At 37.5% G+C, this 22,981-nt stretch overlaps 1 non-coding gene across 1 annotated transcript; it reads left to right on the top strand.

The window, feature by feature from the left end:
- The first annotated feature begins 21,929 nt into the window (after positions 1-21,929).
- On the top strand, positions 21,930-22,055 carry LOC118542303 (U6atac minor spliceosomal RNA). Its single transcript, XR_004920518.2, has one exon. It is a non-coding gene; the product is annotated as a U6atac minor spliceosomal RNA (small nuclear RNA).
- Positions 22,056-22,981: the final 926 nt, after the last annotated feature.

Genomic DNA, 22,981 nt, shown 5'->3' with positions numbered 1-22,981 from the left:
AATTAATTCTTTCTTCTAAATAGAAAAAAAAGAAAGAAAGAAAGAAAGGTAGAAGGTTCTGGTTAAAGTATCCGTCCTGATATATGAGTCTAAATACCTGCAGATATTTTAGGTCTTTAGGATGTCAACAAGGGAGAGTTTTCAGGTGTGGTAAACTTGAAGAACCACCAAAAGAATCAAGTTAGATCAGTGTAAAATCTGGTACATAGGGGCGCTTGGGTGGCTGCGTCGTTAAGCGTCTGCCTTCGGCTCAGGTCATGATCCCAGGGTCCTGGGATCGAGCCCCGCATCGGGTTCCCTGCTCGGCGGGAAGCCTGCTTCTCCCTCTCCCACTCCCCCTGCTTGTGTTCCCTCTCTCGCTGTGTCTCTCTCTGTCAAATAAATAAATAAAATCTTTAAAAAAAAAAAAAAACAAACAAACCTGGTACGTATCAGAACTCACTTCTCCATATGAATTCATTCTGTAAAAATAGTTATGTAATGAAGGAAAAATTGGATAAGACTGCTTGGCTGGAAAGCACTTTCCTAGATACAAAGAAGCTGCAGGGTCTTTATAAGATTGTTTTTAAATTTTCTGAGTTTTTTTTTTTTTAATTTTTTTTCTGTCTGTGAGTGGTTCAACACACAGAGCGGGCAGGTGCTGTCTTCTTGTGGGCTGGGAGAGAGAGCGATGTATCATTACACTTGCAGGCATTTAGGAGAATGCCAATTTTCAGCTTCACAGGCTTTCCTGAAGGTCTACTGCAGTAGCCAATTGGATCCACGAAATTGAAAGTGAAATCTGATGGGTTTGGAGGGATTAGAACTTCAGAGGGGGGACCTGTTCTCTCTGAATTACCTGACTTGGGCCACAGGATTTAGTTGCCCTCTGTATTATTTTTCTAGAGCTGCTGGAACAAATTGCCACAAACTTTGTGACTCAAAATAACAAATATTTTTTCTTTCACAATTCTGGAGGCCAGTAGTACAAAATCAGCATCACTTGGCCTAAATCAAGGTGTTGGCAGGGCCGAATTTCCTCCAGAAACTCTAGGGGGAGATCCATTCCTTGACTCTTTCAGTTTCTCGTGGCTCTTGGCGTTCCTTATTTTGTCACACTTCACTCCAACCTTTACCTCTGTGGTCACATTGCCCCCTCCTCTTCTGTCAGATTTCCCTTTGTCTCACTCTTATATGGACATTTGTAATTGGATTTAGGGTCCACTCAGATAATTCACAATAATTTCCCCATCTCAAGATCCTTAAACTAATTACATCGGCAAAGATTCTTTCTCCAGATAAGGTAACGTCCACAAGTTCCAGGATTTGGAGGTGGACATATCTTTTGGGGAGGCTGCTATTCCACCTATGACGTACCCTCAGTCCAATAAAATGCCCACATCCCCAGATCCATTCAGGTACCACTAATACTCTAAAGGAGACACTTTATTTTGTTGTTGTTGTTTATGCATGATGGTCCTAATGACAAGAATAGCTAATATTTATTGAGTGATTGGCCTTGTCCACTCATAAGAGAATTATGTATTTGGCTGAAACATATGGAACTGCTAAAGTTTGTCAGCTTTTTCGCACAAAACAGCCATTTCCTTTGGTTTACTCACATATATTCTTTTAAAACTAGTATTTGCTCCATAGCAAAACTACTATTATTATTCCCACTTTATAGAAACAGGAATGAAGTAGAGAATGTGAGGGAACCTCCTCAAAGGCATAGAGGCAGTTGTTCGTACCATCAGTATTCACCCCAGATGGCCAAGTTCGTAAGCTTCTGCTTTTACCTGCATCCAATCAAGCTCTTCTGTTGTGCCTGAGGGATTTCGGGGCTTCTGCCAGATGGTGAGCTGCACCCAACCCTAGTTCTTGATGGTGATCAGGGCATTTTATGCCTTTTCTCAAATCAGCATAGAGAAGGTAGAAAAGGAATGAAGAAAGAAGATGGAGCTTATGAAGCAGGTGAGGGAAAAAAGTACGAAAGATAAACAGTCACAACACAGAGACAAAAAGTCAGTTGAAAACAGAAAAGAAATAAGGTTCTTTCTCTGAGAGAAAAGGGTAGGGAAGGTACATGTGTTGAACAGTGCTCCTAATACCCTAAACCATCCTGAAGATTAACTTTGCTAGCTGCTGAATACTCACAAAACCCTACAAGGTTGCACTTGTTATCCCAGATTTATACCTGGAAACCACAGTTAGTCACTCAGCAAGTTACTCAGATACTCAAAACTAGATATTCAAAAATGAAAAGGAAGACGGGGGGAGGAGGAGAGGAGGAGGAAGGAGAAATAGCTTATCGTTTATTATTTTTCAAATCATCAAGCAACAAGCCAAATAAAATACTCAACAATCCGTAAGTATTAAACTTCTGAAACCAACACCAGCTCCCAAGGTCCCTTCATTTAAAGATTAAGAGGTAAAGAGGACAGAATTAGAGAGTCACCACCATGAGTAAAAGAAGGGAAAGAAGGTGAAAGAAGGTGAAAGAAGACAGAAATATATATATCACATGTATCACATACATAGACATGTATATATACAAATACATAGGTAAATACAAATATATACATATAAAGCTATATCTGCATTCATAAACACACACAAGCTTTTGGTAAGTTATGTTCCTTTAATAGAAATGAATGAATGAATGAATGAAGAACAGTCCTGGGGAGGAACTTCTATTAAGTTTTACATTAAACTGTGTTCTACCGATCTGTAATAAAAAAGAGTAAATCATAACCCCACAGGAGGAAACATGGAGTCTTTTTTTTTTTTTTAACTTTTTATTCTTTCTGTGTCTTGTGTTTTACACCACCCCAAGAACTGAAGATTAGGGATGTCTGGTCCCTTGAAAACAAATCTCTGTGGAAGGAATAGCTACAAATATATACAGAGTGGAGTATTGAAAAAAGGCATAGGGATGCCCCCAAATGTCATATGTTTTCAATGTCGCCTTTTGAGGAAATTGTACCTCTGCCTTCTATTAAGAGGCAGTGATTTGTTTCTTAAATACCATCTGTTCAGATAGGATACCTGCTGAAAGAAACTATTACTTCAAGTTTTTGACATATGCTTTGTTTTTATTCTTGTGGGAACTGAATTATTCTTTATTTTCCTCGAGTGCAGCAAAATCTTCACCATGATACTTGACTTTTAGGCTGCTTACATGATTAAAAAATAATAGCATTTTTCTTACTGATTAAGGAACACTGCATATTTGCTATGAAGAATTTAGAAATCTGGACAAATAAAAAGATGACCATTATTAATGTTTACTAAATTTCCTTCAAACTTTCTTTGTGTTACATACAAATATTATAAAATGCAGTAATACTATATGGGCAGTATTGGTTTTCATCCTTTTTACTTTACATCAAATAAGGGGTATTTTCTGAGCTTAAATATTCTTTACAATGTGATTTTAATAAGATGGTTCTTTATTAATATGTATGTAAAAAGTCAGGGTTCTCTAGAGAAACAAAATTAATAAGATACATATAAAACACCCACACACACAGGTTAATAATGTAGGTGAGCCTCATTTAATCAGTGTGTGTGTGTGTGTGTGTGTGTGTGTGTGTGTGTGTGTATACTGGGGGAGAAAGAGAGATCAATTTAGTATAAGGAATTGGCTCACATAATTATAAGGATTGGTTAAGTCCAAAATCTGTAGGGTGAGCCCAGGTACAGGAGTCCCCGGGAGAACTGATATTCCAATTCAAAGGCCATTAGGCAGGAAGATTCAACGTGGCGAATGAAATTTAAAGGCAGTCAGGTGGAGAATTCTCTCCTACTCAGGGGCAGGTTGGTTGCTTGGCCTACTAAGTCCATTAGCTGATTAGATGAGGCCCACCCACATTATGGAGAGCAATCAACTTTATTTTAAGTCCACTGATTTGAATATTAACCCTTTCCAGAAACATCCAGAATAATGTCTGAGCAAATATCTGGGTTCCTCATGGTCTAGTCTAGCTGACACATAAAGTTACCCAGCACCATGTGTATACTTTGATTTACTGAATCAAATGTTATGGGCAGATATTTAGATGATTTTTAAATATGTGGAAATTTACAATCAATCACACCCCCTTCACCCATGGTAGACAGTGATATTTTGTCACACAGTTCTTCCTACTAAGAATAGACTAACAGAACTTTTTTAAACACAGTGACCCAGAACCCACACTATCAGCTAATCAAAGTTGGTATGTCCCCAGAAACATATTTCCTATTTCTCATTCTATGTGTTCCTAATTGACTGATAGGAAATCACTGTCTGTCCCCACCTCCTCTTTCTCTGTTTTTCTGAGATAACTACAGTACAGGGACCATCCCTGCTTTCAGCATGCCCTGCTAATAAGATCTTCCTTGTCAGCATCTCCCAGTTTACTTGTAGGAGCCACAGCCCATCAAGATAAACTCTCTGACCATCCCCACCCTACTTCTGAGGCCTGTATTTTTCCCCCTGATTCCTGCTTTGAATGGGTTTTTTAAGTGAGGATGAGGGCATGGAAGTAGAAGCACTGTTGAGGCCTACTAAATAAACAATGTTCAGACATCTCAGAAAGCGACACACAGTAAGCGTAGGAGCAGGAAAGTTCTAAGTGGGCATGCAAATTTCCTTATTTACTTTTTGAATATTTGGTCAAGACAAAATTGCGAGAGATACGCCAATTGTCTTTCTAACTCCTGCGCTGCCACCCACCCCTTCCCAAATTCCTTTTTTATGAACACTAGTCTACTTATGTCATGTGGTGCTTTTCGGATGTCTGTGGCTGAGCTTTAGTTTCTAATCCAGTTCGACTGACCTCATTTTTAGAGTAAGTTCCCTCCAAATTCTGGAATGAGGTTTTCTATCAGTGTTGGTGAGATTTTCATCTTTATTCATCTTTTCCTTTGCAGAGAAGTTGAGAAAGACCATTGCTGGATGTGTGAATCAGACACAATTTTGACCCCTGGCATATGTTTTAAATACGAATTCACACTACTGCCATCTTGAGCTGTTATGTGCCCACTACAATCCACAAAGGCCAGTGACCCAACAAATTGAAGTGACTTGATAAAGTTATTTCTTAATGCTCTATTGTAGATTTTACATTTGCAACAGTAAATAATTGCATTGAACGTGAAATCTAATTAAAACCTCATTGTACCATCTGTGTTCTTTGGTTAAAGGACATGTACTATTAAACATGTGTTGAAAAAGAGGTATTGAAAGAGTTACTTAAAATTCAGTTTCTTTCATTCTCAAAGACTGGATGGTGGCAGAATGTAATACTCCATTGTTGTATCCAGTCTTTGAAAGCTCCTCAGAGCCGTAGCTAATTTTCCTATTAGTTACAGAGTAGCGATTGCCCCACCAAATTAAACCTCACAATTTCAGCAGTTGTGAAGACATACACACACACATACACACACAAACACTGAGAAAGAAGAAAAGAACCTTGGTAATGCACACACACAACAGTTTTCCAAGAGTCCAAGGGTAGCACCTCATCTTCTCTTACCTTATTTAGTGCAAATGAAAAGCATGTTGTTTAGGGAGTTTTAGGATTTCCTTTGCCTGCAAATGAACGAGTTTTGGTTGTAACCTCTCAGTGTTACATGGTACAAAAGTTAGAGAGAAGTAAAGAAGGGGCAAAAAAAGAATACTATTGGAGTGAAGTCCACATATCTGCAAAAATAATGACTACCATGCTTTAACCCCTGCTAATATGTTCTATACTTAGTTTATTCCTCCTTTAATGGTCACATGATATCCACAAAGATATCACTGACTTTGAGTCTTAGTTGAGATGCTAAAATCAGTTGCAGAGGAAGTTTTCCCAGTCTCCAGGTCTGTTAAAAAGCTAGAAAATATTAAGACATTTCCTCTTTGTACATCTTACTTCAATTAAAAAGAAGTCCTGGAGTGGCCTCCAGTTGATTTATATTCCAGCAGCTGCAGTCATAACATCGAGATGCAATAAAACCATCTCTCAGTTATGCATGCACCTGTTGTTAAAGGGAAATCTAGGACAGATGGGCAGAGACTCTGGGGTCCTAAGTGATGGTGGGCACCCTGAAAGAGTAGATGCATTTTCAGGGCAGCTGGGCCAGGGGTGTAGGCATCAGTATTGGAATGTCCCCCCTTGTTAAACTGACCTCCTTATTCACACACAAGCAGTCATCAATTTCCATGTGCAACTCACAATAAAACCATGTTGGAAAAATTCTGTTTTTCCTTTGTTTCTGAAGCTGTTTACCCTATTGCAGAAGACCCAGGATCACACAAAAGACCCTCAACAAATATGATTGACTTATGTGGCAACAAGAAATTTATTTATCTTAATTAAAAAAATTAAATTTATTTTAGGTTTTTTTTTTTTTTTTTAATTTTGGGGGTGGGAGCAACAAGATGATCCAGGACAATTGCAATATAAATTTTTTTAAAAAATAGCTGTCTAGGGGTTTCTGGGTCCATTAAGGATCCGACTCTTGATTTCAGTCAGGTCATGATCTCAAGGTTTTGAGATCAAGCCCCAAGTTGGGCTCATGTTGAGTGTGGGGTCTGTTTAAGTTTCTCTCTCCCTCTGCCTCTGCCCCTGCCCCCACCCCATGCTCTCTTTCTCTAAAAAGAAAAAGAAAAAAAGCTGTCCGAAGTAAGTATCAAGCAGACAAGCAGACTCATTGATGGTTGTGGTCCTCCTAATAGTCATATGGGATAGGCAAAGCAGAGATTCGGTTGAGACACTTGAGGATGTTGAGATTCACAGAAGTTGAACAATTTGCCCAAGGTCACATACCCCCAAACTTATCCGGGATGAGTATTCATTTGTTAGGGCAGCTCTGAGTTACCTGGTCACACACATCTGAGTCTAAATTCTGACTTTATCACTTGTTTCCTTTCTGTTACTCAGTCTTCTCATCTGCACATGGTTTGATGCCATCCTCATGGGAACAAATGAGAAATAGTTGATTCTGAAAAGAAAGTCCCATGCTTTTACAGTTTATCATTATTTTCAAAAGAAGAGAATGTCCTCAGTCTTTTGACATATGTGACATGTGACTTTCAGACTTAGAGGAAGCTCTAAAAAGAATATTCAGCAGTAGACTCCTTATGTCCAAACAATCATTTAGTTGCCAAATCTCTCTGACCCTTGCCAAGTAAGTTCTGTGGCTGGAATGCCTGAGTTATCTTTATCAACTCTCAACAATAAACCATACTGTATTGGTAAGCCAGGCGTCAGGCAGGACCTGAGAAATGTCAACATTTCAAGCGGCTTTAGAAAGTCCTTACCTCCAGTTTTTACATATAAAATAAAACTATGGTGATCACACTGGTGACATATAAGTCCACTGAGCTCTTGCTAATTGCTAATCACCACACCAAGACTTGACAAACGATAACACTCTATGTAATATTAACTGCATTTTATAGAAAAGAAAACCCAAAGAGCATATAGTGGTACTCATGGCAGTCACTTAGACTACTTACTATGCTTACTATGTGCTTCTATGAACTATTATCTATCTTCTCTGTATGTATGTATGTATCTACCTATCTATTCATCCATCCATCTATCCATATAATTTTATAACAACTTTATGAAGGAATTATTGTTTTATTCCTATTCACAGATGAGGAAATGGAAGCAGAAGAGGATAAGTAACTTGGTCAAAGTCACAAAGTAAGAATAGTACAGAAGAGACTTGAGCCCGGGGGACCCAGTTCAAAGTTCATACCTAATCATCAAGTTAGAGTGCCTCTTAGGTGCAAATAAAATATTTGCTTTAAAAAAGGATAAATATGGGGCACCTGGGTGGCTCAGCTCAGTCGTTAAGCATCTGCCTTCGGCTCAGGTCATGATCCTAGGGTCCTGGGATCGAGCCCCGCATCAGGCTCCTTGATTGGCAGGATGCCTGCTTCTCCCTCTCCCACTCCCCCAGCTTGTGTTCCCTCTCTCGCTGTGTCTCTCTCTGTCAAATAAACAAATAAAATCTTTAAAAAAAATAAAAAATAAAAAAAGATGAATAAATGGATGGATGAATATTCTTATGATAATGTAGCAAATTCGGGATATGATATGACAGAAACTCCTGCTCTGAACAACTAAGTTATTGTGCTTGTCATTTTGTTCTAAAAAAATTTCAGTCAGCATGGATTTTCCTTTTACATACAAAATACTTGAAAAAAAGGAAAAACTTCATTTTCTGCATTCATCAATGGCGGAGTGAGACATCAACTGCACGGCGAGTGTAAGACCTCCTGGATAATGCAAATGTACTTGCGTAGTATTACTTTCAGTAATCGGACAAAATAATCGGAATGTATGATATAAAAATTAATGAGAAAAAATTAAGGATTTATCACCCCACTCCCTCACAAACAGAAACAGAAACCATCTTGGTTTAATGTCACTTTGTTTGATATTTTAAGACCTAGAATGGAGAAATGGGGCTTATTTAGACACAATATTCAGGGGTTGGGTGGGGTGACTGACCCTTCACAGTATGAAAAGTAAGCTTTTATCATTTACAATTATAATTTTACAGCTAATGTCTGGTTTGTTAAAACTGGTAATTCTTTCGAATTCTTTCTTTCTTTTTTCTGATTCTCAACGTCTCCAAGATACAGTGGGCATTTGTTGGTTTGTAACCTTCTTGGAGCATCCCAGGTACAATCTGAAGCAGGTCCCTTGTATGCAGAGAGCAGAGAGGGATGAAGAAAGAGGCAGGCCCCTCTAGGTTGGTAAATGGCAGGCATAATATGCAAAAGGAACTTACACAGGAGGCTTGTCTTGGGCAGCAGCAAGACGAGTGGATCCCTGCACCTGCCTGCCACATCTTAGAAGTTTATAAAGAAGCTTTCAGTCACATATACAGTGCAGATGTCCTGAACACCACATCACCATCTCAAGGTCATGTTCTTGGAGCAGGCTCTGAGAACAGGAAAGGCAAGCAGAACCCACATTCCAAAGGCAGGGGAGGGGGTGAGGACTTCTAAGTGCCCAGGTCCAGTTCATGGATCAACCAGTGGTCATATCTTTTTATGACCTTTCCCAACAGCATTGGATAACTGTGGCCAAGTGGATTCAGGTTTTAAAATCCAAGGTTAGGGGAGCCTGGCTGGCTCAGTTGGTTGGACGTCTGCCTTTGGCTCAGTTCATCATCCCAGGATCGAGCCCTGTGTCGGGCTGCCTGCTCAGTGGGGAGCCTGCTTCTCCCTCTGCTGCTCCCCCTGCTTGTGCTCTCTCACTCTCTCTCTGTCAAATAAATAAATAAAATTTAAAAATAAAATAAAATCCAAGTTTAAATTCAGGTGGGGATGTTCAGCTGGCTCTTCTTTTAAAAAGATTAAAATTTGTATGAATATAAATTATGAAAAAATGGAAATACAGAAAAGTATACAAATAAAATTTAAATATCAGTGTTTTAATTAATATATTGATATGCATTCCAAATGATGTCAATTGCTTGCTTATGTTTGTGGATTTTACGAAGTGAGGATCTTACTTTCATGATATCTATATATATATTATCATTTGCCATGTGATTACATATTTTTCAAAACATAATTTTAGTGCATGCGGAATATTTTATGGAGTCAGTGAGCCATATGATATTTAACCAATCCCCAATTAAAATTTAGATTTTCAACTATAAGCAATACTATGGTAAGCATTCCTGAACACTGTCTGCATCTCTGATAGGACCTTTCTCAATAATTTCATGAGGATTAATATCTTAAGAAAAATGCCTATGATGGGGCACCTGGGTGGCTCAGTCGTTAAGCGTCTGCCTTCGGCTCAGGTCATGATCCCGGGGTCCTGGGATCGAGCCCCGCATCGGGCTCCCTGCTCAGCAGGAAGCCTGCTTCTCCCTCTCCCGCTCCCCCTGCTTGTGTTCCCTCTCTCGCTGTGTCCCTCTCTGTCAAATAAATAAAATCTTAAAAAAAAAGAAAAGAAAAGAAAAATGCCTATGAATGTTGTTTGCAAAGTATATTTAAATAGAAAAAATTGAAAGTGCTGTATGCCATTTCATTTGCAAGTAAAAGCATCAGTTAGGTATAAATTTAAGTAATGTCATCAGATGATAGTTTTCTAAATTGTATCTTTATTGTAACAGTTGGAAAACAATCTTGTTACTCAGATTATTCCAGTTTCAGTTGAGTGTATTTGAAATGGCAATTTCATTATAATCTTTATTTACATAACTAACTGGCCCAGGTAAAAAAGTATAAATGGAGAAAAATAATAGCATATTTTTTAAAGAAATAATATTTCACAAGTAATTACCATAGCAATTAACACATTCTAGTAAAGGAAATTGGAATTTTATGGGATGAAATAAATGCCACCTACTTAGCTACTACTTTGATATGAAGTTTGGAGAGCACTCACTATCCAAATACACCTTTGAATTCATACTCATAAGGCAAAATTACAGAGACAGTAAAAAGATCAGTGGTTTCCAGGGTCTGGGGTGGGGGTGGGGAATGAGTAGTTGGAGCATAGGGGATTTTTAGGGCAGTAAAAATATTCTGGTTGATATTATAATGAAAGATACTTGTCATTGTACATTCATCCAAACCCATAGAATGCACAACACCCTAATGAGAAACATGGACTTTGGATGATTATGATGTGTCAGTGTGGGTTCATCAACTATAACAAGTGTACCACTTCAGTGAGTACTATTGATAATGGGAGAGGTATGCATCTGGGGACAAGAAGGACTATACAGGAAATCTCTATCCATTTTTCTCGCTTTTACCATAAACATAAAACTGCTCTAAAAAAATGAAGTCCCTTAAAAAAAAAGTACTCTGTTCTCACATTATTTTTTCAATAGGAATATAATGAATTAAACAAAGAAAACACATACTCATGTAAAACACTCCTTTTTCCAAAAAGGGAAAAGAACAGCAAACATACCCATCTTTGACGTCATATATGACACACATATTCTCACTTTATTATTTCATGCTGCCTTGTAGAGATTTATATAGGTTAACCAGGACCTTCTTTTAAAAGGTAACTCCTGGCAGGAAGTTTAAATACATGTCCTCCTTAGTACAGTCTGGGAGTTTCGTTTGATTGCTTGGTTTTAATGCTTAGCTGAACTTCCTGATGTGAACAATTGGTACTCCCAGGGGAAGAAGAAGGCTTGAACATGAATGTAGTTGCAGCTCTTCGGGAATATCCAGGCCTGGCTGCAACAGTTAGAAATGCTGTAGGAGGTAATAAAGAAAATGGAGTAATCGGTATAAATTTCCCTAACTTGCCAAATTCATTTGCTTTTGCATGGACTATTGTTGCCTTAGTAAGAATCACCGTCTCTTTCTTATTCATGAGAAGTTATTGCTGTCATATGTATGTGTGCCACATTCCTCTGTTACTGTGTGATGTATCCCCTTAACCCACCTCTGAACGGCCGCAGGGGCAGTTCTTGTTTTTATGTTTTACTTTTTATTTACTGTATGTATTATTGAAGTAGAGTTATATTATTTTCAGGTGCACAACGTGATTTCACAATTCTGTGCATTACTCAATGCTCAACACGCAGCGCTATGATAATATCATTGACTATATTCTCCATGCTGTACTTTTCCTATGATTGATTGATTGGTAACTGAAGTAGAGCTGACACACGATGTTACGTCAGTTTCAGGTGTACAACATAGTGATTCAGCAAGTCTAAAGGTTATGTTGTGCTCACCACAAGTGTAGCTCCCATCTGTCACCACACACCTCTAGTACAGTACCATTGCCTGTATTCCCTAGGTGGTAATTTTCATCTCCATACTTTATTATATAGCTGGAAGTCTGTACCTCTTAACCCTCTTCACCTCTTTTGCCCATCCCCCCACTAACCTCCCTTCTGGCAACCACCAGTTTGTTCTCTGTATTTGAGGCAGTTTGTTTGTTCATTTGTTTTGTTTGTTAGATTCCACGTGTAAGTGAAATCATATGGTATTTGTCTTTCTCTGTCTGAGTTCAGGCCCACCCACCTTGCACTGCTGGCATATAGAGCAAATACTAAGTCCTCTGGATTCTGCTAAGGGCCTAGTTTTCTAAAGTTCTTGTGCTCACTGGGCTGGGCTTATAGGCTTATTCTGGAAGTACATTAATTCCTTAATGCCCTAGAAGTAACCCTCATCCACGGAGGTGGGGCCACTGGATTGATGCCCAGGCTGGCTTTCCATCTTCAGGTGGGCAATCCTGGGAGTTATCCTACCTGCTCCTCAAGAGGGCCTGGTAGAATCAAGACCCTTTTTCTTATAGGAAGGACACTGATCACAAGCCTTTATCTGGCTTTTCTTCCTTTTCTTTCTCTCTCTATGTGCTCATTCCTCCTTCTTGGGATCACTTCTCTTATTAACCTCCAGTACTGGAGTCCTTTTCTCAGACTGTCTTTGTAGGGGACCCCAAATGAAAACAACATTCTGGGGGGGAAAAAAAAAGAAGAAAACAACATTATGTGGTTTATAAAAATTGGCAAAACATGTATTAGTGAATAAATGCAGTTTTTGAGTGAACATGCTTCTTTCAAAAGATGGTATTCATGAAAATAAAAGCAATATATAGACTTACAAATATCAGAGACATTCTTTAAGGATTAATAATTTATCATTGAAAATCATGGACTTCACCAAAAGGAACAAAACACAAAATCAGTTGACTCTGAAATTTGATTCCTCTTAGAGGTCTTCCTTGAAATGTAATTAGAGTAAATAATTGATCTCAAAACAGTATTTAACAAAGGTTCTAGAGTCTTCTAAGTTTTGTGATATCTCAAACCAAGCACAGACAAAGAGACGTGTTCCCTTTTTTGCTGTTGCTTTCTACCACTTTCCCCCCATACCTCTCTCACTTCTGCCAAGCATATGATAAAGACCCATGATGCTTCACCTAGACCACGGAGTTTCTGGTGAGAACAGTCCAAACAAAGGAAACAACTCTTACTGATACAATTGGAGCAAACTTTGGAGTGGATCACAGTATTCCCAAATCATTATAAATTGTGAGCCAATGGTTTTCTTTGTTAGTTTTTTTCCTTTAACCTTCTGTACTTTACTGGAATTGAATCAACTCAGCATAATCAATATCTTGGAGATGACTGAATTTGAAGAGAAACCAGTATTACCTTGAGTTTTAAGAACAAATTCACATAAGGATAGACAATTAACAAATTACCATAGGAAGGCTTGCTTTGAAAGACAAAAGGTCAACAATAAATATTCACTTTCTCCTGAAACTTGTCTCTTTACTTACTGATAGTTGGCCAAAATAAGTCATTCATAGCCATAAAAGATGACACCGGCCTTCTCTTAGTGATTATCCAGTCCAGGCATTTCAAATACAGCTACTTCTCTCCAACCCTAATTGATTGGTCCAGGCATTTCAAATACAGCTACTTCTCTCCAACCCTAATTGATTGGCGATGGCTGCCAGATTAGCTATGTTCAGAAGGATTATAGGGTTTTGCACAGAAACAGGAGAAAGGAAACTGTGATAGATTAATAATGTCTGTCAAGGCCTGAATGGGAAGAGTGTCAGTTTATGCAGAATCTTAATTCCAACCACCATTTCTAGAAAAGGACACTAATTCTTCCAATGTTGGGACTTCTATTTTGAGGAAATAATTAACATTGAAAAGTGTTAAAAATTTAAAAGTTAAAATAAAGTAAACAAAAAAAAAATAGTGGGGTTAAGATCAATCTAATGGCTCTGAAATTTCTGTTATGGCTTATCTAAGTCATCTTGGATAACTTTTTTAAAAAATTGAGCTATAACAAATATGGCATAAAGTATAATAATCTTAAGTATACAGTGTGATGAATTTGTGTATAAGTAAACTCCCGTGTAATCATCAGTGTGATCAGGATGTAAACATTGCAACACTCCAGAAATTTCCCTTGAACCTCTACCCAGTCACTAAACCCAGAGGTAACTGGCTTCTATAACCATTAATTGGTTTTTTATGTTCTTAAATTGCATAGAAATGGAACTGTGGTACATACTTGGGTATCTTTGTATCAATGTCAACTTATTTTCTGTCTCTGTGCTTGTAAGTGATTATTCACAGTAAGTTAATTGAAAGTCCAGCATCATACAAACAGAAAAAGCATTGTACTTTACAAAAGACATTGTTTTGGAGAAAGGGTATATTACATCTGACGCACATCCCTAATATCAATGCAGCACCTCAAGACAGGGCTAAACTGCTACCTGCACCTTGAAAAGGCTTTCTGGAAAACTGGATACCCTGAGAAAGCTCTATATAGAAACAACTAGAAATGTTAGATAAAATATAACAAATAGTGTTTTAAATGCACAAATAGCCTAAACAAGCCTCCAAAGAAAATTGTCAAAGACCAGGAAGGAATAAAGAAAACTGAAAACCAGAAAAGTAATTTCACAATCTACTTCTGCAGCTTCCTTGCAGTAAAGGGATAAGAGGAAACCACACTCCACAATCAAGGAGAGGAGATGGAAAATTCTGCCCTTTCAAGGGGTGGCCCTGGAACTAAGATTGCCTCTTAAAGTGGGATACATCAGAATGGCCCATGTGCAGTCAAAGTGCAGGTGAGAAATAAACTGTTTTCAGCTGACGCAGGGAGGACAAAGGAGGTGGTTGAAGTTGGACAAAAGCAAAAACAAAATCTACTTAGAATTTACTTAGGTCACCTTGCCTGGATTTGAGATTCCAATTTAAACAGCCTGGGTGGTCTGGAAACTCTTAACAAAGAAACTAACGTAAACCTGGCCATACTCCTGGAACACCTGGCAGAGGCAGCCATGCATCCTTAACCTAGATCTGCAGGATTGTCATGAGTGCAAGATCCACAGGACCATTACAAGATACATGCATGAGAATCAAGATATACAGATAACAGTGTTATTCATGTGATTTAGTTTATTAAACAATTTGTTAAAATAGGATTAAAAAGACTGAAGCTAAAAAGTCAATAAAAACTGTAAGAAATAAGAGGAAGAGGAGAAAAAAGAACATAAAATTCTATAACTGAGTATATATGTATATCACATATATATCGTAGGTATACTTAAACATTTAGATATGATGTATACAAGTTATAAGAAATATAAAATCATTGGTGAAGTGAAAGATAGATGTAAGGCCATTATGCAGAAAGAAACATTAAAAGGTAAAAAAATATGAAAGAATTTAAGAAAAGTGAGAGAAGATATAAAAATAAAACTTAGCATACACAATAATGAGTGTTCCATGATAAAAGAATGCAGAGACCTGGGAAAAAAAGAGCATTCAAAGAGACAAAGATATATTTTTCTAGGATTGATGAAAAGCATGCGTTTTCAGATTTATGAAGCATAATGGATCCCAAGCACAGTAAATAAAAAGGAATCCTCTCCTACTAGGAAAAGTGTAGAACACTAAAGAAAAAGAAATCTTAAAGGCAAGAAGTATTATCAGATTATAAGAGTGACACAGAGTTCTCAAAAGGAAAACAAAGGTTAAAATGTTCAATTATACTTTTAAAATTATGAGGACAAACAATTATCAATGTGAAATTTTATGTCCAGAAACATTATTCAAGAGTAAATATCAAATAAATATATTCTCAAAAACAAATCAAATGTGACAGAGCACACCTGTGTTTTTCCTTTTTCTTATGCCATCCTCTGGCTTTCATAATTCAAGTCAAATTCGCTTATGTACATCACTGTAAAATTTTTAAACATGACATTAGAAAATCAAACCCAACATTGCACCAAAACTGTGTAGTCTTCTAAATTTAATGTTGATGACTAAGTTTGGCTTATCCCAGAAATACAAGAATATAATAATAGAAATCACTCAAAAATATGTGTTGAATAACATAAACCCCTTTCATTTGAGTTATATATTTTTGGTCATTTTCCAGATAAAATACTGTGGAAGTTAACCTACTGTGATGTGTAAGACAAAATGATATTTTATATTTAAAAATATAAATATATAAAATTATACTGAATGTTATATTCATTATATACTGCTGTATAACAGTGTTATCACAAACTTGTGGCTGAAAATAACACTCCTTTATTACCTCATAGTTTATTGTGTAAGAGTCTTGGAACAGCTTAACTGGTCTGCATCAGGATCTCACAAGGCTGAAATCAAAGTGTTGGTTGGGGCTGCAGTCTCATTTGAAGCTCAGTTGGGAAGAGTACACTTCCAAGATCATGTGGTTGTTGGCAGCATTTAGTCCCTTGGCTATTGGACTGGGAACCTCCATCTCTTGTTGGCTGTCAGCTGGAGGCCATCATCTGTGTCTTGCCATTAGGCCTACTCAAGATAACTGCAAAAACTTCCAAACTCATTCTATGAGGCCAGCATTACCTTGATCTCCAAACCAGACAAAGACCCCACTAAAAAAGAGAACTACAGACCAATATCCCTGATGAACATGGATGAAAATATTCTCACCAAAATACTAGCTAATATGATCCAACAGTACATTAAAAGGATTATTCACTATGACCAAACAGGATTTATTCCTGGGCTGCAGGGGCGGTTCAACATCTGCAAATCAATCAGTGTGATACACCACATTAATAAAAGAAAGGTGAAGAAACATATGATCCTCTCAATAGATGCAGAAAAAGCATTTGACAAAATACAGCATTCTTTCTTGATTAAAACTCTGTGCCATGTAGGGATAGAGGGAACATACGCCAATATCATAAAAACTATATATGAAAGACACAAAGCAAATATCATTCTCAACAGGGAAAAACTGAGAGCTTTTCCCCTAAGGTCAGGAACATGACAGGGATGGCCACTCTCACCACCACTGTTGTTCAACATCATACTGGAAGTCCTAGCCTTAGCAATCAGACTACAAAAAGAAATAGGCATCCAAATAGGCAAGGAAGAAGTCAAACTTTCACTCTTTGCAGATGACATGATACTCTATGTAGAAAACCCAAAAGACTTCACCAAAAAATTACTAGAACTGATAAAGGAATTCAGCAAAGTCACAGGATATAAAATCAATGCACAGAAGTTGCATTTCTATACACTAACAGTGAGGCAGAAGAAAGAGAAATCAGGAATTGATCCCATTTACAATTGCACCAAAACCCATAAGATACCTAGGAATAAACCTAAGCAAAGAGGTAAAGGATCTGTACTATGAAAACTATAGAACACTTATGAAAGAAATTGAGGAAGACACAAAGAAATGGAAAAACGTTCCATGCTCATGGATTGGAAGAACAAATATTGTTAAAGTGTCCATGCTACCTAGAGCAATCTATACATTCAATGCAATCCTTATCAAAATACCATCAGCATTTTTCACCAAGCTGGAACAAACAATCCTAAAATTTGTATGGAACCAGAAAAAACCCTGAATAGCCAAAGGAATATTGAAAATGAAAACCAAATTTCGGACTTCAAGTTGTATTACAAACTGTAATCATCAAGACAGTATGATACTGGCACAGAATAGAGAACCCAGAAATGGACCTTCAACTCAATGGTCAACTAATCTTCAACAAGAAACTGTCTTCAAGAAATGGTGCTGGGAAAATTGGACAGCCACATGCAGAAGAATGTAACCGGACACTTTCTTATACCACACACAAAAATAAACCCCAAATGGATGAAAGACCTAAATGCGAGACAGGAAGCCATCAGAATCCTAGAGTACCCAGACAGCAACCTCTTTAACCCCAGCCGCAGCAACATCTTGCTAGACACGTCTCCAAAGGCAAGGGAAACAAAAGCAGAAATGAAGTATTGGGACTTCATCAGATAAAAAGCTTTTTCACAGAAAAGGAAAGGGTCAACAAAACTAAAAGATAACCGGGGCGCCTGGGTGGCTCAGTCGTTAAGCGTCTGCCTTCGGCTCAGGTCATGATCCCAGGGTCCTGGGATCGAGTCCCTCATCAGGTTCCTTGCTCTGTGGGAAGCTGCTTTTCTCTCTCCCTCTCCCCCGTTTGTGTTCCCTCTCTCACTGTGTCTTTCTCTGTCAAGTAAATAAATAAAATCTTAAAAAAAAAAACTAAAAGGCAACCTACAGAGTGGGAGAAGTTATTTCCAAATGACTTATCAGATAAAGGGCTGGTATCCAAAATCTATAAAGAACTTAACAAACTCAACAACCAAAAAACAAATAATCCAGTCAAGAAATGGGCAGAAGACATGAACAGACATTTCTCTAAAGAAGACGTACAGATGGCCAACAGACACATGAAAAAGTGCTCAACATCACTCGGCATCAGGGAAATCCAAATCAAAACCACAATGAGATACCACCTCACATCAGTCAGAATGACTAAAATCAACAAGTTGGGAAACAATGATGTTGGTGAGGATGCAGAGAAAGGGGAACCCTCTTACACTGTTGATGGGAATGCAAACTGGTACAGCCACTCTGGAAAAGAGTATGAGGTTCCTCAAAAAGTTAAAAATAGAACCAGCCTATGACCTAGCAATTGCACTACAGATACAAAAGATTTGAAGGGGCACATGCTTCCTGATATTTATAGCAGCAATGTCCATGATAGCCAAAATATGGAAAGAGCCCAGATGTCCATTGACTGATGAATGGATAAAGAAGATGTGGTATATATTATACAATGGAATATTACTCAGCCATCAAAAAGAATGAAATTTTGCCTTTTGCAACAACGTGGATAGAACTAGAGGGTATTATGCTAAGTGAAATAAGTCAGTTGGAGAAAGACAAATACCATATGATTTCCCTCATATGTGGAATTTAAAAAAAAACAGGTGAATATAGAGGAAGGGAAGAAGAATAAAATAAGATGAAAACAGAGAGGGAAGCAAACCATAAGAGACTCTTAACTGTAGGAAACAAACTGAGGGTTGCTGGAGGGGAGGTGGGTGAGGGGATGGGGGAATTGGGTGATGGGTATTAAGGGGGGCATTTGCTGTAATAAGCCTGGGTGTTATATGCAATGGTTAAATCACTGAATTCTACCCCTGAAACTAATAATATAGTATATGTTACCTAAGTTGAATTTAAATAATAACAAAAGGTAACTGTTTGCTTCTCAAAGCCTGCAAGAAAGAAAGTCTCCTAGTAAAATGGGTTAAAATCTTATGTAAGATTATCATGATAGTGACATCTTACCACCTTTTCCATATTCTATTGATTAGAAGCAAGTCACAGGTCCCAAGGATAGTCGAGAGGCAGAAATTTCACAGGGCATGAATAAGAAGGTAGGAATCTTGAGAACCACCTTTCAGTGTGTTCACCACTAGTGTATTTATATATTCAGTATATTTTATAGTTATAAAGAGATGAAACTAAAAGTTATTTTTCTTCATTTCTTTGCTCTTTTTCTTCTTTTCTCTCTTCACTGACATTTATCTTTCTATAAGGCAAATTCTATGCATATCTTTTAAATTGGGATAGTTGGCATATAAGGTGAGTACTGATCATGGCTTCCTGTCTACATCACAGCGCATAAATGATACTTTTAAAGAAGTAATTTCACCAAGAGCTTTGAAGTGGATGATGTTTTCTAATAATTAAGTAATTTAAAAAGATAATGATATTCTTATAACAAGAGCCAACCGAGGAGGGAAAGACAAGGCTCTGGAGATACAGTTCAAATTTTTTGGAGCTTTAATAATACACTATAGTACAGAAAAAATTAATTTATATATTTCATTGAATGGAACTACTTCAAGTTGGGGCCTACCAGACCGATTGACTGACAATAAAATTCTCCCCTTGTGCATTGGTCTGGGATTTTCTTATTGTACATCTGCAGAATGAATTTTTCAGGGGAAGTGATCATTTATGTCTATTCCATTGTCTTTCAGAAAGCCTAATTTCTTTCAAACAACTAGGGCTCATTAATTTAGACTACTTCTTGGAAAGTCTGACCAAAATATTCAGAAATAACTATACTTGTTCAAAAAAGATCACATAAGCTCTTACTATATAAAAACCACTATACTTTAGACTTCAGAGCACATAATGTTAAACTTAATTAAGTCCCTGTATTAAAGAAGAGTGACATTACTATCTGTAGTGACATACAGTAACTCAAACTATACCAACAAAAAGGTGGTTAGGTTTAGAATTAACAAGATTATGTTTTAAGAATCTATATTCTTTTCTCCCTACCTGGGCTTCTTTTTTTCTGTTTTAATTGTCTTGGGCTTATTGGCATTATGTGACTAAATACTTTGGCATTTTGTTAATGTTAACTAAATGATCTTTATTCTTTTACTCCAAACCATGTTGTTTCTGAGAAATTCATTTATAGACTTCAAATTGTCTTAAGTTGCATCTCATAATTGTTAGGATAGTTTCTGTGTAGAGGGAAGGTCAAAGCGCCTTACATAAGAATCAGGAGGCATTATTTCTACTCTCTAAGCGATTTTACAGCTCCTGAATCTGCTTCCTCTTAAACAGAGACACCCTGGGATAGCTTAGGTCATTTTGTCTTACAATGTTTTCTACCTTGTCCCTAGTTGATATGAAGGATTGCTTATCAATCAGAGGAAGGGATCAAATATCAATGTATTAGCAAAGCCTGAATTCATCAGTATAAATAGCTGGATGCTGTAGATCACAAGCAGATCTTGAGAATAGATGGGGTTTAAAAGATAAAGCATATGTTACAATGATGAATGATGTATCCTTCATTCTTCCAATCCTTTATGTATTCAAAAGCTAAAGTTGTATTAAAAAACAAAACAACTCTCCCTTTCATTTCTTTCTGGTAACTGTTTATCATTTTCCATTGCTTTAGGATAAAGTCCAAATTTCTTAGAATGCTCTTTGGGTTTTGCACTATTTGGCACATACATACCTCTTCAGCTCCAATTTATACCATGTCCACTCCACATCTTCAATTCATACCACCCAAACCCCAGCTCTTTTATTCAAGCTACTGTGGCACTTTTCCCAGTTCCTCGATGCTATATGTTCTCTTCCACCACAGTGTCTTTGCACACACTCTTCCCTCCCCTTTACCTGAAACCTGAATTACTAAAAGCATTCTCCCTTAACACAAAAACTTTCTCTCTCTCTCTCTCCCTAGTTAACTCTATCTATTCCTTTAGACCTCAGCTCAATTTTTACTTGCTCAAAATAGCCTTCCCTAATTTTCCAGATGAGATTTAATCTCAGCATTATAGCATGTAGCAATATGTGCGTCTTTTCACTAACAATTAACATAATTGTCATTTCCTATAGTTTGTGTGACTATATGCCCATCTGTTTCACTAGACTGTAATCTGCATCAGGGTGATGTCTATTTTTCTCATCATTTCCTAAGTCATGTCCCCTAGTTAGAATTCAACAAATCTTTACTATTGAATTAATTTATCATGTCTTTACCATAATGTTCTCTCCTGCTGCTGTCATATAATGGTGGATAGTTACTCTGTTATAATAGAAGAGAGCGATAATTTGAAAAGATGGTGCTGTACTATCTGCACTGTGACAAAGGGCTTACGATGATGTACAGGAGTCTTTTCAATAGGCTCAAAGACCACAGGGTCTTTATTTCCCATGATGAAAATTATAGCTTGCTTGATTAGCCTTTGTCATCACTTAATGACCAAGAACAAGATTATGAAAAAGGGAGGAAATAATGACACAAAAGCAGATTTACACCCACTTCCTCCAAAACCTAGCAAAATATACCCATACAATTTAATAATGTACCTATATTACAAAACCACATATGATTGAACTTTTACTAATGAATCGATAAGACGAGAAGATCAAATCCTTAAAGACAAAGTAAAGCAGACACCTCACTGATAGCTTCATAAGGAAGGATGTGAACTGAAGGAATTGCATTTGTGACACAGATGTAAAGAAGCTGAAAGCCCTTTAGAAAAACAACAACAACAACAACAAAAATACCTGCCATTGTGGATGATCAATGACTCAAAGGATAAAGGGAAAATTGTTTAATTTGCCATTTATTGTGTTGTATGAAAGGAGAGAAGGTTAGCACTCCCCTTGACAAGGATGGAAGAGGCCCTTGGGCCTGACAACACGCATACGGTTAAGGCATTGCCACCTACTTCGTGGCATCTAACCAATGTTTTTTTCAATAAATGGTGTTGGGAAAATTGGAAAGCCACATGCAGAAGAATGAAACTTGACCATTCTCTAACACCACTCACAAAGATAAACTCAAAGTGGATGAAAGACCTCAATGTGAGGCAGGAATCCATCAAAATTCTAGAGGAGAACATAGGCAGTAACCTCTTTGACATCAGCCACAGCAAATTCTTTCAAGATACATCTCCAAAAGCTAGTGAAACAAAAGCAAAAATGAACTTTTGGGACTTCATCAAGATAAAAAGCTTCTACACAGCAAAGGAAACAGTCAACAAAACAAAGAGGCAACCCACAGAGTGGGAGAAGATATTTGCAAATGACACTACAGATAAAGGGCTTGTATCCAAAATCTATAAAGAACTTCTCAAACTCAACACCCAAAAAACAAATAATCAAGTCAAAAAGTGGGCAGAAGAGATGAACAGACACTTCTCTGAAGAAGACATACAAATGGCTAACAGAACATGAAAAAATGTTCACCATCATTAGCCATCAGGGAAATCCAAATCAAAACCACACTGAGATACCACCTTACACCAGTTAGAATGGCCAAAATGGACAGGGAAAGAAACAACAAATGTTGGAGAGGTTATGGAGAAAGGGGAACCCTCTTACACTGTTGGTGGGAATGCAAGTTGGTACAGCCACTTTGGAAAACAGTGTGGAGGTTCCTCAAAAATTTAAAAATAGAGCTACCCTATGACCCAGCAATTGCACTACTGGGTATTTACCCCAAAGACACAGATGTAGTGAACAGAAGGGCCATATGCACCCCAATGTTCATAGCAGCAATGTCCGCAATAGCCAAACTGTGGAAAGAGCCGAGATGCCCTTCAACAGATGAATGGATAAAGAAGATGTGGTCCATATATACAATGGAATATTACTCAGCCATCAGAAAAGATGAATACC

Source organism: Halichoerus grypus, chromosome 1 (assembly GCF_964656455.1).
Source record: "Halichoerus grypus chromosome 1, mHalGry1.hap1.1, whole genome shotgun sequence".
In the NCBI taxonomy this organism is placed as follows: Eukaryota; Metazoa; Chordata; class Mammalia; order Carnivora; family Phocidae; genus Halichoerus; species Halichoerus grypus.
The sequence above is the reverse complement of the archived record's forward strand: the minus strand, read 5'-3'. Positions and strand labels throughout refer to the sequence as shown.